The sequence below is a fragment of the Mustela nigripes genome, chromosome 9 (genome assembly GCF_022355385.1).
Source record: "Mustela nigripes isolate SB6536 chromosome 9, MUSNIG.SB6536, whole genome shotgun sequence".
NCBI lineage: Eukaryota > Metazoa > Chordata > Mammalia > Carnivora > Mustelidae > Mustela > Mustela nigripes.
In genome coordinates this window covers 87,888,751-87,906,993 of record NC_081565.1, presented here as the reverse complement: position 1 = coordinate 87,906,993, position 18,243 = coordinate 87,888,751, and positions in this window count along the sequence as shown.

Below are 18,243 nucleotides of genomic sequence, written 5' to 3'. Positions count from 1 at the left end.
AACTCTGTTAGGTAAACTACTTATCTCCATTTCATTAAGGTCAGTTTTTAGATATTTTCTTACTCTATTATTTATAACATACTCATTTTGTTTCTTTATTTTTTTAAGATTTTATTTATTTATCTGAGAGAGAGAGAGTTAGAAAGCATGAGAGGGGAGAAGGTCAGAGGGAGAAGCAGACTCCCCATGGAGCAGGGAGCCCGATGCAGGACTCTGTCCCAGGACTCCAGGATCATGACCTGAGCCGAATGCAGTTGCTCAACCAACTGAGCCACTCAGGCACCCCCATTTTGTTTCTTCATTTAGATAGCAACCATAACACGTTGGGTGCTAGAGACATGGACAAGCTTTTTCTAGGGAGAAGCTGGAGGCTTGGTTTTACTGTTGGGATGAGCCAGGAGAAGATGAGGTTGACCACCAGTTCTCTCAGTTTCCTAAGTGATCTGAGGGAGCTCCACCCACAGGCAGATCAGAAGCCTGATCCTCAGTCAGCAGCTTAAAAAGTATGCAGTCAATTCCCTTCCAGGGAGACATAGGGAGATGAACATTTTTGTCAGTTCCCTCTGCACTGAACCCACAGTTAAAGGTACAGGGAGTACTCCCCTTCCCATTTAAAAACTATCTTGGAGTGCCTGGGTGGCTCAGTTGTTAAGCATCTGCCTTCAGCTCAGGTCACCACACCCTGCATTGGGCTCTCTGCTCTGCAGGAAGCCTGCTTCTCCCTCTCCCACTCACCCTGCTTGTGTTCCCTCTCTAACTGTGTCTCTCTCTTTGTCAAATAAATAAATAGATAAAATCTTTTTTTAAAAAATTAAAAAATAAATGAAAGCTTTTATTTATACCTGAAACTGATATGATCTTATATGTCAGGTGGAGCTCAACAACAACAACAATCTTCTTTGTTTTCTATGGTCCTGTGGGATTCATGAATGCAAGCCGTGTTGGGTATCAGAGCTAGGTGATTTGACGGCCCATATCTTAGGTGGTAACCTTTAAAGTTGGGTGCTTAAAGTGTGATCCAAACTCTTCACTCTTCAGGTAGATGCTGGGAGTTGTGGGTTCCATCCTGACTATAAGGCACTGTGTTAGGAGTAGGATTCATGGCAAGAGTGTGTCTCATCTTTTCCTACCCATTTCAATGTGGGTATTTTGTCAATCACTTGATATGTAGGAGTCAGTCAGCTAGTTTCTGAATTTCTCCTAAAGGGAATTTCTTTGTATGTATTTGGTGCTTCAAGGGAGGAGGAATAATCAGGAGCTACCTAGGACACCATCTTGCTAATATCCACCTAATAATTTTCAAAATCTCTCATATCAAGCCCACAGAAGTAACTATGTATTGTAACATAGCTTACTATACTCCTTTTGTCTCTCCCTGCTCCATTCATCATCTATCCTTCTCTACCTTACTCGGTGCATCTAGGGCTGACCTTTGTGGACTGCATTGCATGGCTTTACTTCTTTGCTTTGGTTGGATTTTGTTAAAAAAAAAAAAAAAGTCAAAGGGAAAAAGGAAAGAGATGGCAGGTTCAGGCTCTCCTCCTTCCCTATCTATCAGGGACTGAATCCCACTCAGATGGTATCTCTCCCCAGTAGTTCTAGCACTCACTGGCCAATAACATCATTTTCCACCCTTGTCCTTTTGGGCTTGGTTTGGTAACAGCTTCCTACTCTTATTAGTCCCTGAGTCCCTCAACATCCTTATTACATTTTTTCATGTAGCACTCGCCACACCTCACTAAATAAGCCCTGAAATTCTCTTCTAAATCCTACAAGAGTACACTCTCTGTTTAATGAAGATTGACAAGAATATAAAAAGGATTTAATTATTACATAAAAGGATTTAATTATTACATAAAAATAAAATAGTAAATAAATGATATAAGTGAAATAACATGTTATTTAATTTTTCATAAGAGAAAGCTAAAATTTTTTGTTTATATTTTTTTAAATGTAGGAAAAAATGCCAGAAAGTGCAATGAACCAATCAAATTACATTATCAATTATGAGGGGAAAATAATCAGTTCTATTATTTTTTTGATATTGGTTATACCTGTCTTTCAAAGAAGACATGCTCATCAATTATCACTCCACTAAATAACTGTGCTAAAAATTTCATATTGTACTGGTTTTTGTATACTGTACTAAATATAATTACAGACTATTTTGCAAATTATATTGGAATGTATAGATGTGGATTTAATAATGAATACTACAATAATTACTTTTCATTTTTTCCAAGTTTTTTATTTAAATCCAAGCTAGTTAACATACAGTGCAATATTAGTTTTAGGTGTAGAACTTAGTGATTCATCACTTATATACAATACCTAGTGCTCATCACAGCAAGTGCCCTCCCTAATACCCATTGCCCATCCATTCGCCTGTCCAACTCTCCTCCTGTAACCATCAATTTGTTCTCTATTAGTTAAAACTCTGTTTCTTGGCTTGCCCCTCTTTTTCCCCATATTCTTTTGTTTTGTATCTAAAATCAGCCTATGAGTGAAATCATATGGTATTTGTCTTTCTCTGACTGACTTATTTCATTTATCATAATACTCCTTAGCTCCAGCCATATCACTGCAAATGGCAAGATTTCACTCTTTTTCATGTCTGAGGAATATTCCATTATATATGCATGTGTGTGTGTGTGCATATAATTGGTATATATATGCCATATATATGGTATATATATGGTATATATATATGGCAAATATATATATAATATATATGCTCCATACATTCTGTATGTACATATATATGTGTGTATATATATAGGGTGTGCACATATATATGCATATATACATATATATGATGTGGGGTATGCATTTATACATTTTTGTGGGTATTTTATATATATATGTATATATATACATATATATGATCTCCCACATCTTCTTTATCCATTTATCAATCAATGGGCTGATTTGTGGTGCATGTATCAATTTGAATCAATATTTTTATATTATCCTTTGGGTAAATACCTAGTAATTCAATTGTTGAATTTTAGCATAGTTTCATTTTTAACTTTTTGAGAAACCTCCATATTGTTTTCCTCAGTGAATGCATCAGTTTGCATTCCTGCCAACAGTGCAAGAGATTTTCCTTTTCTCCACATCCTCACCAACACCAGTTGTTTCTGACAGGTATGAGGTGATACCTCATGTAGTTTTGATTTGTATTTCATTGAAGATAAGTGACGTTGAGCATCCTGTGTCTGTTAGCCATCTGATGTCTTCGTTGGAAAAATGTCTATTCATGCCTTCTGCCATTTCTTAACTGAATTATTTATTTTTTAGGTATTGAGTTTGATAAGTTCTTTATAGATTTTGGATACTAACCCTTTATCAGATAAGTCATTTGCAAATATCTTCTCCCACTTACTAGGTTGCCTTTTATTTTTGTTGATTATTTCCTTCACTGTGCTTTTTATTGTGATGAAGTCCCAATAGTTTATTTTTTCTTTTGTTTCCCTTCCCTCAAGAGACAAATCTAGTAAGAAGCTACTATAGCCAATGTCAAAGAAGTTACTACCTGTGTTCTCCTCTAAGATTCTGATGGTTTCCTGTTTCATATTTAGGTCTTTAATCCATTTTGAATTTATTTCTTTTATGGTGTAAGGAAGTGGTCCAGCTTTATTCCTTTGCATATTGCTGTCCAGTTTTCCAAACATCATTTGTTGAAAAGAGTGACTTTTTCCCTTTGGATTTTTGTTCTTGCTTTGTCAAATATTAATTGACCATATAGTTGTGGATTCTTTTCTGGGTTTTCTATTCTCTTCCATTGACCTATGTGTCTGTTTTGTGCCAGTACCATACTATCTTGATCACTACAGCTTTGTAATACAGCTTGAAATCCAGAATTGTGATGCCTCCAGGTTTGCTTTTCCTTTTCAAGATTTCTTTGGATATTCAGGGTCTTTTGTGGTTCTATACAAATTTTAGCATTGTTTGTTCTAGTTCTGTGCAAAATGCTCTTGGTATTTTGATAGGGATTGCATTACATATGTAGATTGCTTTGAGTAGTATAGACATTTTAATAATATTTGTTCTTTCAATCAATGAACACAGATTGTCTTTGCATTTCTTTGTGTCCTCTTCATTTCTTTCATTAGTATTTTATAGTTTTCAGAGTACAGATCTTTTACTTCTTTGGTTAGGTTTATTCCTAGGTATTTAATGGATGTTATAAAGAGAGACTTTCTAAAGCAGCAAGAGAAAAGAAGGCAGTTACATACAAGGGAAATCCACAAGGCTATCACCTGATTTTCAGCAGAAAATTTGCAGGCCAGAAGAGAGTGGCATAATATATTCAAAGTGCAACCAAGAATACTCTGTCTAGCAAGGCCATCATTCAGAGTAGAAGGAGAGGTAAAGAATTTCCCAAACAAAAGTTAAAGGAGTTACTCACCACAAACTTTATGAGAAACACTAAAAAGAATTATTTGAGTGCAAAAAAAAAAAAAGCCATAATCAGGAGTAATCAGGAGTAAAGAAAATTATGTAAGGAAAAAATCACAAATAGATACAAACATAAAAAGTGTACTAGATTAATCACTTATAAAACTAGTACAGAGGTTAAAGCACAAGAGTAGTAGAATCAATTATATTTATAAAAATCAGACAAATGACACAAAATCAAAGGATCTAAAGTAGGACATCATATACATAAAATGTGGATGGGGAAACAGTAAAAATGTAGTGCTTTTAGAATGGGTTCAAACATAAGCTACCATCAACTTAATATAGACTGGTATATGCATACAGTGTTATATATGAACCAAATGGCAATCACAAATCAAAAACCTGTAGTAGACATACAAAATATTAAGAGAAAGGAATCAAAACATATTACAAGAAAAATCCCTCAAACCACAAGGGAAGAGAGCAAGAGAAGAACTACAAAAACAACCATAAAGCAAGTAACAAAATGACAATATGTACATGCCTATCACCAATTACTTTAAATATGTATGAACTAAATGCTCCAATCAAAATACATGGAGGTCGGGGCACCTGGGTGGCTCAGTGGGTTAAGCATCTGCCTTCCGCTCGGGTCATGATCTCAGGTCCTGGGATCGAGACCCACATTGGGCTCTCTGCTCAGCAGGGAGCCTGCTTCCCCCCCTCTCTGTGCCTGCCTCTCTACCTGCTTGTGATCTTTCTATCTCTCTGTCAAATAAATAAATAAAATCTTAAAAAAAACATGGAGATTATATAATATGCTACCAACCTAATAATGGATCAAGAAGAAATTAATAGAGGAAATTTTTAAAAAAATATATGTTTATAAAAAAATAAAAAATAAAATTAGAAAAAAAAAACCTGGTGAAAAATGAAAATGAAATAGTTAAATATATTTGAGTCATAGCAATATTACTTTTAAAAGGAAAGGTTATAGCAATGCAGGCTTACCTCAAGAAACAAGAAAAACCTCAAATTAATAATCTACACCCAAAGGAACAAACAAGAAGAACAAAAAGAAGAACAAACCCCAAAGCTAGTAGAAGGGAGGAAATTATAAAGGTGAAAGGGAAAATGAATGAAATAGGGATTAAAAAACTAGAAAAGATCAGTGAAACCAAGAATTGGTTCTTTGAAAAGATCAACAACAATGACAAACCTTTAAACAGACTCATCAAGGAGCACCTGGGTGGCTCAGTGGGTTATAAGCCTCTGCCTTCGGTTCAGGTCATGATTCCAGGGTCCTGGGATCCTGCTCAGCAAGGAGCCTGCTTCCCCATCTCTCCCTCTGCCTGCCTCTCTGCCTACTTGTGATATCTGTCTGTCAAATAACTAAATAAAATCTTTAAAAAAAAATAAGCAGACTCATTAAGAAAAAAAAAGATGACATAAATAAATAAAATTAGAAAGGAAATAGTAAGAACTGACACCACAAAAACCAAAGGATTATAAAAGACTGCTATGAAAAATTGAATGCTAACAAATTGGACAACCTAGAAGAAACAGATAACTTCCCAGAAGCATACAGTTTATAAGAATAAATTAAAAAGAAATAGAAAAAAAAGTGTGGGCCATGTGGGTGGCTCAGTCAGTTAAGAGTCTGCCTTTGGCTCAGGTCATGATCCCAGGGTCCTGGGATCAAGCCCTGCATTGGGTTCCGTGTTCAGCAAGGAGTCTGCTTCTCCTTCTCTCTGCCCTTATCCCAACTCACGCTCTCTCTCTTTCTCCCTCTCAAATAAATAAATAAAACCGTTAGAAAACAGAGAAATAGATGGGGTGCCTGGGTGGCTCAGTGGGTTAAAGCCTCTGCCTTCAGCTCAGGTCATGATTTCATCTTTAAAAAATAAAAAGTAAAAAACAGAAATAGAAAATTTGAACTGACTAATAGTAACAAAATTAATCATTAATAAAAAAACTCCCAACAAAAAGCCAGGATCAGATGGCTTCACAAGAGAATTCTACCAAACATTTAAAGAAGAATTAATCCTTATTTTTCTCAAATAAGTCCCAAAAATAGAATAGGAAGAAAATCTTCCAGATTCATCCTATTAGGTCAGCATTACCTTGCTACCAAAACCAGATAAAGACTTCACAAAAAATGAAAGTAAAAGGCCAATATCCCTAATGAACATAGATGTAAAATCCTCAATAAAATACTAGCAAACCAAATTTACTAATATGATTAAAAGGCTCATTCACCATGATCAAGTGGTATTTATTCCAGGGATGCAAAAATTGTTCAAAATCCACAAATCAATCAATGTGGTACACCACATTAACAAAATGAAGGATAAAAACAATTTCATCTCCTCAGTAAATGCAGAAAAAGCATTTCACAAAATTCAACATTTGTTCATGACAAAAACTGTCAATGCAAATTTAGAGGGAACATATCTCAACATAATAAATGCCATTTATTCCTAGGTATCTTATGGTTTTTGATGCATTTGTAAATGGGATCAATTCCTTGATTTCTCTTCCCGTTATTTCATTATTGGTATATAGAAATGTGACAGATTTCGGTTTGTTGGCTTTGTACCCTGTGACTTTACTGAATACATATATCAGTTCTAGCAATTTTTGGTAGAGTCTTTTGGGTTGTCTCTATAGGGTATCATGTCATTTGCAAATAGTAAAACAATTACACCAGTGAGAGTGGACATCATGTGTTGTTCCTGACCATAGAGGGAAAGCTCTCAGTTCTTCACTGAGGTTGAAATTAGCCATAGGTCTTCCATATATGGCCTTGGTTATATTAAAGTATCTTCCTTCTAAACCTACTTTGTTGAGGGTTTATAAAGAATAGATGGTGTAGAAAAAAAAAAAAAGAATAGATGGTGTACTTTGTCAAATGCTTTTTTTCTGCATCTATTGAGAGGATCATATGGTTTTGTTTTTGTCTAGGATCATATGGTTCTTATCTTTTCTTTTTTTAATGTGGTGTATCATCACATTGATTGATTTGCAAATATTGGACCACACTGGCAATCCAGAAGTAAATCTCACATGATCATGATACATGATTTGACGTACCATTGGATTTGATTTGTTAGTGTTTTGTTGAGAATTTTTGCATCCATGTTCATCAGAGATATTGGCCTATAGTTCTCTTTTTTAGTGGAGTCTTTGTTGGTTTTGGTTTAGGGTAATGCTGACCTTGTAGAATGAATTTGGAAGTTTTCTTTATATTTCAATTTTTTGGGAGCAGTTTGAGAAGAATAGGCATCAACTCCTCTTTAAATCTTTGGTAGAATTCCCCTGGGAAGCCATCTGGTCCTGGACTTTCATTTGTTGGGAGCTATTTTATTACTCATTCAATTTCTTTGCTGGTTACAGTCTATTCAAGTTTTCCGCTTCCTGTTTCAGTTTGGAAGTTTGTGGGTTTCTAGGAATTTATCCATTTCTTCCAGATTGCCCAATTTGTTTGCATACAGTTTTTAAAAATATTCTTATAATTTTTTATATATCCATGGTGTTGGCTCTGATCTCTCCTCTCTCACTCATGATTTTATTTGTTTGGGTCTCTTCCCTTTTTTCTTGTAAGTTTGGGTAAGGGGTTATCAATTTTATTAATTTTTTCAAAGAACAAGCTCTTGGTTTCATGGATCTGTTCTACTGGGGTTTTCCTTGTTTGTTTGTTTCCGTATCGTTTATTTCTGTTCTAATCTTTACTATTTCCCTTCTTCTGCTGGCTTTAGTATCATTTGTTGTTCTTTTTCTAGATCCTTTAGGTGTAAGGTTAGGTTGGGTATTTAAAATTTTTCTTGTTTCTTGAGGTAGGTTTGTATTGCTATATACTTCCCTCTTAGAACTGCTTTTGCTGCTTTCCAAGGTAGAGATCACAAGTAGGCAAAGAGGCAGGCAGAGAGAGAGTGGGATGCAGGCTCCCTGCCAAGCAGAGAGCCCGATGCGGGGCTCCATCCCAGGACCCTGAGACCATGACTTGAGTTGAAGGCAGAAGCTTTAACCCACTGAGCCACCCAGGCGCCCCTTATGTATTTTTAAAAATATTTTATTTATTTATCTGAGAGAGAGAGAGAGAGCACAGAGGGAGAACAGAGGGACTGAACCACCCTGGCAACCCTGCTATAAATTTTTTAAAGATAATAAGTGTCTTGTGGCAACTGGGTGGTTCAGTTGGTTAAGCATCTGCCTTCAGTGCAGGTCCTGATCCCAGGGTCCTGGCATGGAGTCCTGCATGATGGTCCCTGCTCAGCAGGGAGCCTGCTTCTCCCTCTCCCTCTGCTGCTCCCCTTGTTTATGCTCTCTCTCAAATAAATAAGTAAAATCTTTTTTAAAAAATGATAATAGGGGCACCTGGGTGGGTCAGTCGATTAAGTGTCTGCCTTCTGCTCAGGTCATGGTCACAGGGTTCTGGAATGAGCCCCTGATCAGCAGGGAGAGGGGAGGCTGCTTCTCCTTCTGCCTCTGCCATCCACTGCCACACTGCTTGTGCTCTTTGGTTCTCTCTAACTCTCTGTCAAATAAATAGAAAAACTTTTTTGAAAAAGATAATAGATATCTTTGGGGAGGTATACTTTAAGCGTATTTTAAATGGTATGCTTAAAAGAAATTTATATTACTTAATATTTATATTTTATTTATTTATATTACTTAATATTTATATCTTAATGTAATAATGGCTAAATATTAAAATAAGACAACATTGATAAATTGCACAATGGTTTTCTTTCCCTACAGGAACATTTCAGTGAGTTTTCTGACGAAAAAGGAATTCCTTGGGGACAATTTTGGGAAGCTCCACATCACTACATGAGGTCACCCTCCTCGTTGGAAAGCTGAGAGATATTTCAGGGGCTTCTCTCCCACATAATTAAGGTGGGGTCCCCACAACTAATAGTTTCCATCACAATGTCCCCCTCACCAGATGAGCACAAACTAACAGCTATTATGGTGGAATAGGAGTAACTAGAGACAATTTATGACTGGTGGCTGGGAAGTCACAGCAGGCATGTGACAGGGGCAGCATTGTGAAAAGCTGGATGGTCTCTTCTCACAACTGGTAAAGAAGCCCCTGCTTGGGCCTAGAGAAAGAGCAGTGAAGAGGCCTATGGCCTCCTGGAGCTGGCAGCTTCAGAGGAAATGCAGATGTTAAGGAAATGAAATAGCAGAGATGACATGCCACCTGATAATGTGGGTTCTGGAGTAGAAAAAACAGGTGGGTGGGGAATGATGGGAGTGGGTCAGGAGACTCTGCAAAGTCAGGGAAGGCCTCTCTGAGTGGAGGGTCACATAAGCAGTGAGGGCACCTCAGGAAGAGTTCTGTAGAATGAAAGATACCATGGGTGGTGGCTCTGAAGTGGGCAAAGGGGTGGTGGGGTAAGGACTGGCTGGGAGCCAGGTCTGGAGCTCAGAGGAGCAACCACAGCTGCAGCTATAAGTGTAAAGGGTCATTGGGGAGTGAACCTGCTAGATAAGGGAAGATGTCTACGGACCGCGCAGATTCCAGTGGACAATTTCAATAGGCCTTTTTATGGCTAGAGCCCTCATTAGGTTTCCCTTTGTCAACAGTGCCACAAGAAATGTCACTGGTGACTTACCTCAGTCTGTCACCACATATTGGGCCTTAAGTTGTACAAAATCTCCTTGGGGAGGAACACCTCAGGTATGTTCCTAAGGAGAGCAACAGAATGTGGTCTGAATCTCCCAGAGAGTCATGGTGCAGGAAAAATTGCTTCACTTCTCCTTGGCGCTGGGAAGATGATGCCAACTAAGGTTTGACCTGGAGACTCAGCCTGTGGTTGGGTTTTTAACTCTGGATTTGCCTCCAGGTCCCCTGTCAGGTGACTTTAGGACAGTTAGACATCCTTCCAAGTCCTCCTGCTTCCGAGGGTCATTTCAAGCCCAAATATGCTACAGGTCCACTATTGAATTCATCACTCTCGCCGCTCAAGCCTGAAGTTCTTCATTCTGCTATTTATTATCTTGCAAATGGGCTTGCTATATGTTTTTCTTTAAATATTTTACTTATTTGACAGACAGAGAGAGAGAGAATAGGAGGGAGTGACAGAGAAAGTGGTAGAAGCAGACTCCCTGCTGAGCAGGGAGCCCAACACAGGGCTCAATCCCTGGACCTCGGGATCATGACCTGGGCCTAAGGCAGATGCTTAACCAACTGAGGCACCCAGGGACACCACATGTGTCCATTTTAAATCTGTATGAGAATCATGATTTTAACTTGCTTTGAAAATTGTCCTTTAACTGGTGTCTCTGCCGGTTAGAAGGTCATGTCTAAAGAAATGTATTAGAGAAAAACCAAACTTATTTTTTAAATAATTATCTGGCCACAGAATTTTTTTAAGATTTATTTTATTTATTTATTTGACAGACAGAGATCACAAGTCAGCGAGAGGCAGGCAGAGAGAGAGGAGGAAGAGGCTCCCCACAGAGCAGAGGGCCCGATGTGGGACTGGATCCCAGGACCCCGGGATCACGACCCAAGCCGAAGGCAGTGGCCCAACCCACTGAGCCACCCAGGCGCCCCTGGTCACAGAATTTTTTAAGTGTGGCAAGATATTTATAATGTAAAGCTTATAATTATCATAATGTGAAAATTTAATCACAAGTGCACAGGTAAATGACATTAAGTACATTCATACTACTGTACTGTTGTGCAAACATTACTGCTATCCGTCTCCAAAACTTTTTCACCACCCCAAATGGAATAACTCCCCATTATTTCCTACCCTACATTCCTGTAACCTTTGCTTTACTTTCTAAGAATGAGGGATGATGTTAGCTATGAGTTTTTCACATATAGCCTTTAATATGTTCAGGTACTTTCCTTCTATTCCTAGTTTGTTGAATGTTGGGGTTTTTTAAAAATTATTATAAAAGGGTGTTGAATTGTGTCAAATGTCTTCTCTGCATCACCTGAGATGATTACATGGGTCTTTTTCTTTTATTCTGTTAGTGTGGTATATTGGTCACTTTTCCTATGTTAAACCACCCCTGCATTCCAAGAATAAACTCCCTTTGGTCATGGTGTATAATCTTTCTGATACATTACTGAATTTCTTTTCTTAGTATTATGTGGAGAATTTCTGCATTGCTTTTCATAAAGGGATCTTGTTGCATAGTTTTCTTTTAATATCTTTGCTGGGCTTTGGTATCAGGGTAATGATGGCATAATAGCATAAGTTAAGAAGTGTTCTTTTCTCTCCAATTTTCTAGAAGGATTTCATAAGGATTTGTGTTAGTTCTTCTTTACATGTTTGGTAGAATTCATTGGTGAAATCATCCAGTCTTTTGCTTTTTTCTGAGTTTTTTTTTCTTGTTTTGTTGTTGTTTATAATGATTCCATCTCCTTACTAGGTATAGGTCTATTCAGTTCTTCCATTTTTTCATGATTCAGTCTTGGTACATTTTGTGCTTCTAAGAATTGGCCCATTTCATATAGATTTCAATTTTTATTTTTTTAATTTAATTTATTTATTTTTTTTTAAAGATTTTATTTATTTGACAGACAGAAATCACAAGTAGGCAGAGAGACAGGCAGAGAGAGAGGAGGAAGCAGGCTCCCTGCCAAGCAGAGAGCCCGATGCAGGGCTCGATCCCAAGACCCTGGGATCATGACCTGAGCCGAAGGCAGAGGCTTTAACCCACTGAGCCACCCAGGTGCACCCTAGATTTCAATTTTTAGACACATAATTTTTCTTGTAGTGATAGTAATTTTCATTTTTGTAGAATCATTAGTAATGTCACCACTTTTTTTATTTTAGTAATTTGAGTCTTCTTTTTTTCTTTGTCAGTCTTGGCTATCATTTGCAGATTTTGTGGATCTTTTCAAATCAAGAAATTTTGGTTTGTTGATTTTATCTATTACTTTTTCTAGTCTCTACTTTATTTATCCCTACTCTGGCTTGTATTATTTCCTTCTGCTAGATTTAATTTAGTTTATCTTCTTTTTTAAAAAATGTATATATTTATCAACACATTTACCATTTCTTTTTGAAAGATTTTATTTATTGAGATAGAGAGTGAGAAAGCATAAGTCAGGGGGAGAAGCAGAAAGAGAGGGAGAAGCAGGCTCTCCACTGAGCAGGGAGCCTGATGCAGGGCTCTATCCCAGGACCCTGGGATCATGACTTGAGCCAAGAGCATATGCTTAACCCACTGAGCCATTCAGATGCCTCTTTCTTCTTTTCCTAGTAGTTCCTGAAATTATAAAGATAGGTTGACTTGAGATCGTTCATTTTAAAAATGTAGACATTTATAGCTATAAATTCCCCTCCTTGCACTGCTTTCACTGTGTATCACAGGTTCATTTTCATTTATTTGAAATACCCTCTAATTTCCTCATCATTTCTTCTTTGACCCATTGGTTATTTAAGAATGTGTTGTTTAAACTGAGCCCCTGAGGCTCTTCTCTCTTGCTCCCCTCCTCTCTTCCCCTTCTTCTGCATTCTCTCAGACGTAAGTGGAGGACTCATTGCAGTGAAGACACATGGCTGGAGGTACAGAAGACAGAGCTGAACCTTCATTGTTGTTTCTTAGCTCCATGAAATTCCCCCCAAATATGCTGTTTTTCTTGTTGCCTTCACCATCACCTTGTATTTTTTTTAAATTATGTGCAATGAAGAGAGCTTGCTGTAGTTGGTACATTTGACTGGATCAGGCATAAACTTGCCAGAAGTGAAAGTTAACAAAAGGTACAATAAAGGCCTCATCTACCAAGGCATTCAAAACCTAAAAAAAAAAAAAAAAAAGAATGTGTTGTTTACTTTCCACAAATTGGTTGGGTTTCCCATTTTCCCTCTGTTATTGATTTCTAAGTTCATTTTCCTGTGGTTGGACAAGATTCTTTGCATGATCTTTGTTTTAATTTATTGGTTTTTAATCTGAAAACATCTTATCAGTCATTTTTAAAAAAATATTTTATTTATTTATTTGACAGACAGCGATCACAAGTAGGCCGAGAGGCAGGCAGAGAAAGAGGAGGAAGCAGGCTGCAGGGCTCGATCCAAGGACCCTGGGATCATGACCTGAGCCAAAAGCAGAGGCTTTAACCCACTGAGCCACCCAGGGTCCCCTTATCACTCATTTTTAATAGGTTTTTGTGGATACAGAATTCTTGGCTGAGCCTTTTATCTTTCAACATTTTTAGGATATCAACCTACTGTCCTCCGGCCTCCAAGATTTCTGATGAGAATTCTGCTTATAGTCTTACTGCGTATTTCTCATATGTAATTAATCCCTTCTGTTCTGCTGCTTTCAAGATTCTTTGTCTTTGCCTATTGATAATTTAACTATAATGTATCTTGGTATAGATCTCTTGGAGTTTATCCTACTTATAGTTCATTTATTTTCATGGGTTTATAAATTCATACCATCCATTAAATTTGGGAAATAATTGGCCATTAATTTTTCTTTTTTTTTTTTAAGATTTTATTTATTTATTTGACAGACAGAGATCACAAGCAGGCAGAGAGTCAGGCAGAGTGAGAGGGGAAGCAGGCTCCCTGCTGAGCAGATAGCCGGATGTGGGACTCGATCTCAGGAACTCGAAATCATGACCTGAGCCGAAGGCAGTGGCTTAACCCACTGAGCCACCCAGGTGCCCTGGCCATTAATTTTTCAAATAATCTCACTGCCTCCTTTTCTATCTTTTCTTCTTCTGGAACTCCCACATGGGTATATTTGTCCACTTGATTGTGTCCCAGATACCGCTGGCACTGTTCAATTTTTTGGAAAATATTTAATTCAGGAGTGCCTGGGTGGCTCAGTCGGTTAAGTGTCCAACTCTTCATGTCAGTACAGGTCATGAACTCAGGGTGGTGGGATCGAGCCCTATGTCAGGCTCCATGCTCATTGGGGAGTCTACCTGAAATCCTGTCCCTCTTTCTCTCTCTCTCTTTCCCCCTCCCCCCTCTCACTCTCTCTCCCGCCTCTAAAATAAAATCTTAAAAAATAAATAAATAAAGATGTATTTATTTATTTATTTGAAAGAGATCACAAGTAGGCAGAGAGGCAGGCAGAGAGGAGGCGGGGGAAGCAGGCTCCCCGTGGAGCAGAGAGCCCGATGGGGGGCTCAATCCCAGGACTCTGAGATCATGACCTGAGCCAAAGGCAGAGGCTTAACCCACTGAGCCACTCAGGCGCCCCAATAAAGACATCTTTAAAATATTTTCTTTGCTCAATTCTTTTATTTATTTATTTGGAATTTATCTTTCTTGGTATACTCTGATTCTCCTGGATCTGTGGTTTAACATCTGACATCAATTTGAGACAAATATCAGTCATTATTTCTTTAAATTTATCTTTTGCTGCCTTTTCTCATACTTCTCTGTCTGGTATTAAATGACATTTAGGTATTCTTTTCCACATTTTTCATTTTGTTTCTGTTTCCTTGCGAGTTGTAAAGTTTCTATTAATATATATTGCAGCTCAGATATATCACTTGGTCTTTATCCATTCTTCTATCAATGGATACTTGGATTCTTTCCAAAACCTGGCTATTGTAAATAATGTTGCTATAAACATAGGGGTGCATGTATATTTTTGAATTAGTGTTTTTGTATTTTTTAAAAGATTTATTTATCTATTTCAGAGAGAGAGAGCATGGGCAGGGTGATGGCAGAGGGGGAGAGGGCAAGAAAATCTCAAGCAGACTCCCAGTGAGAGTGGAGCATGACACAGGGCTCAGTCTCTAGATGCTGAGATCATCACCTGAGCCAAAACCAAGAGCCAAACATCCAACCAACTGAACCATTCAGGTGGCCCAGGTTTTTTGTTTGTTTGTTCATTTGTTTGTTTTTTGTATTTGGGGATAAATACCCTGTAGCTCAATTACTGGATCAAAAGGTAGTTCTATTTTTAATTTTTGGGGAAACTCCATACCTTTTCCCACAGTGGGTGCAACAGTTTGCATTCCTACCAACAGTGCACTGAGATTCCTTTTTCTCCACATCCTTGACAACACTTTCAGCCATTCAGACAGGCATGAGATGGCATCTCATTGTAGTTTTGATTAGCATTTCCCTGATGATGAGTGATATCAAGCATCTTTTCATATATCTGTTGGCCATCTAGTTGTCTTCTTTGGAGAAATGTCTGTTCATGTCTTCTGCCCATTTTATAATTGGAATGTGTGTGTGTGTGTGTGTACATGTGTGTGCATGCACACGTGTGTATTGAGTTGTATCAGTTCTTTATATGGTTTGGATACTAACCCCTTATCAGATACATCGTTTGCAAATATTTTCTCCCACTGAGATTGCCTCTTGATTTTGTTCACTGTTTTGATGGTTTCCTTCACTGTGCAGAAGCTTGTTATTTTAATGTAGTCCTAATAGTTTATTTTTGCTTTTATTTCCCTTGCCTCAGGAGACAGATCTAGAAAAATGTTGCTACTGCTGGTGTCAAGGACATTATTGTTTGTGCTCTCCTATAGGATTTTTATGTTTTAGGTTTCACATTTAGGTCTTTAATTCCTTTTGAGATTATTTTTGTATATGATGTAAGAAAATCATCTAGTTCATTCTTTTTCATGTAACTGTACAGTTTTCAAAATAGCTTGTGCTGAAGAGACTATATTTTTCCCATTGCATATTCTTTCCTCTTTTGTTGAAATTAATTGACCATATAATTGTGGGTTTACTTCTGGACTTTCTATTTTGTTTCACTGATCTATGTGTCTATTAATCTACTGTTTTGATTTCTACAATTTTGTAATATAACTTGAAGTCTGGACTTACAATAACTCTACCTTTTTCTTTTTTTTTAAAGATTTTATTTATTTATTTGACAGACAGAGATGACAAGGAGGCAGAGGGGCAGGCAGAGGGGGCTGGGAAACACACTCACTGCTGATCAGAGAGCCTGATGTGGGGCTCGATCCCAGGACCTGGGATCATGACCTGAGCCAGAGGCAGAGGCTTTAACCCACTGAGCCACCCAGGTGCCCCTACCTTTATTTTTCTATTTCAAGATGCTTTTGGTATGTAGGGCCTTTTGTGGTTCCATACAAACTTAAGCCTATTTATTCTATTTCTTTGAAAAATGTTGTAAGTATTTTGATAGGAATTGTATTAAATGTGTAGATTGCTTTGGGCAGCATACACATTTTAACAATATTTGTTATTCCAATCCATGAGCATGGAATGTCATTCCTTTCTTGTGTCATCTTCAGTTTTGTTCACCAGTGTTTCATTGTTCTCAGAGTATAGGTTTTTCACTACTTTGGTTAAATTTATTCCTAGGTGGGTTTGTGTGTGTGTGTGTGTGTGTGTGCAATTATAAATGGTATATTCTTAATTTCTCTTTCTCCTGATTCATTATTAGTGCATAGAAATGCAACAGATTTTAGTACATTGATTTTAAATCCTGTGATTTTACTGAATTCATTTATCAATTCTGGTATTTTTTTGTGGAGTCTTTAGGGTGTTCTTTATATAGTATCATGTCATATGCAAATAGCAGAAGTTTTACTTCTTCCTTACCAATTTGGATGCTTTGTATTTATTTTGTTGTTATTTGATTGCTGTGGTTATTGACTTCCAGTACAATGTTGAGCCAAATGATGAGAGTGGATATTTTGATTTGTTACTAACTTTAGTAGAAAAGCTCTTAGCTTTTCTTCATTGAGTATGTTAGATGTGGGTTTTTCATATATGGCCTAATTTATCTTGATGTTCATTCCCTCTAGACCTAATTTGTTGAGGATTTTTTTTTTTTACCATAAATGCATGTTATACTTTGTCAAATGCTTTTTCTGCATCTATTGAAGCAATCATATGGTTTTGGGGACTTTTCTAATTTGATGTGATGTATCATATTCATTGATTTGCAGGATACCAAATACATATTTTAACCCCTAATCCCTAGCCCTAATAATAATCCTCTGGAAAAGTCTTTTAACTGCAGGATACCAGGCACATACCTTAACCTCAAACACCAACCTGAACCCACACACAGAGACTCTGTTTCTCTTTCCAGCATTTCCCTGTGACACCCTGTGGAGTTTCCACATCTTCCCCCACATCATCCATCCCTTCTCGTAGCTTCTGCATGATTGATTCACTAGAGCCTGTAGCAGATTTGCCATATTGTTTGAGTTCCCAATCAGAATTCCAAAATCTTTGTCCTATAGAAATCTGCTTCTGATGCTTGTTCTCTTTGAACTGCTTGCCTTGAATTTTAGCATGCCTTGTCTCAGTGTCTCAGTGCCTGTAAGGCAGGCAGGGTTAGGGATAGAGGCGCGGAGGCAAATAGATGTCACCATGAGATTCACATTTTCCCAGTGAGGAGTCAGGCTGCCTTTATTATCTCAACTTCCCTCTAAGGGTGTTCACCACAGACGCAGACAGAGAGCGGGACAACGCCAGCACGCCTTGCCCTCCTGGGCGATTTTGCTCCTGAGGTCTTTGCTCCTGAGTCTCCCTTGGTCCTCACCAGGGCTGAAAACCGCCGAGGGGTCCGGCCAGCACACCCAGAGACATATTCCGCAGCGGCCGGCAGGTCCTTTTGGACAGGGAGTTCTATTTGCAAACCCATATCCCAGGGAGCACCCGCGGGAAAGTCTCAGAGGCCTTTCCCCCCAGAGATCCTACTTTGTGTGCTCCCTCCGAGGCTGCATTGATGTGCATTCACAGTCCTTCTGAACACTTCACTGGAACCCACTGCTGCCACCAGAGTAAACTTTGTGACCCAGAGGAGCAACTCAGTGTGCAAAGTTAGTGGCGAACCTTAAGTGCCATGATCTAGTTCAGTCCCCGTCCTGTGGCAGGGCTCGCCCTCAGGGACATCATGGCAGCACCC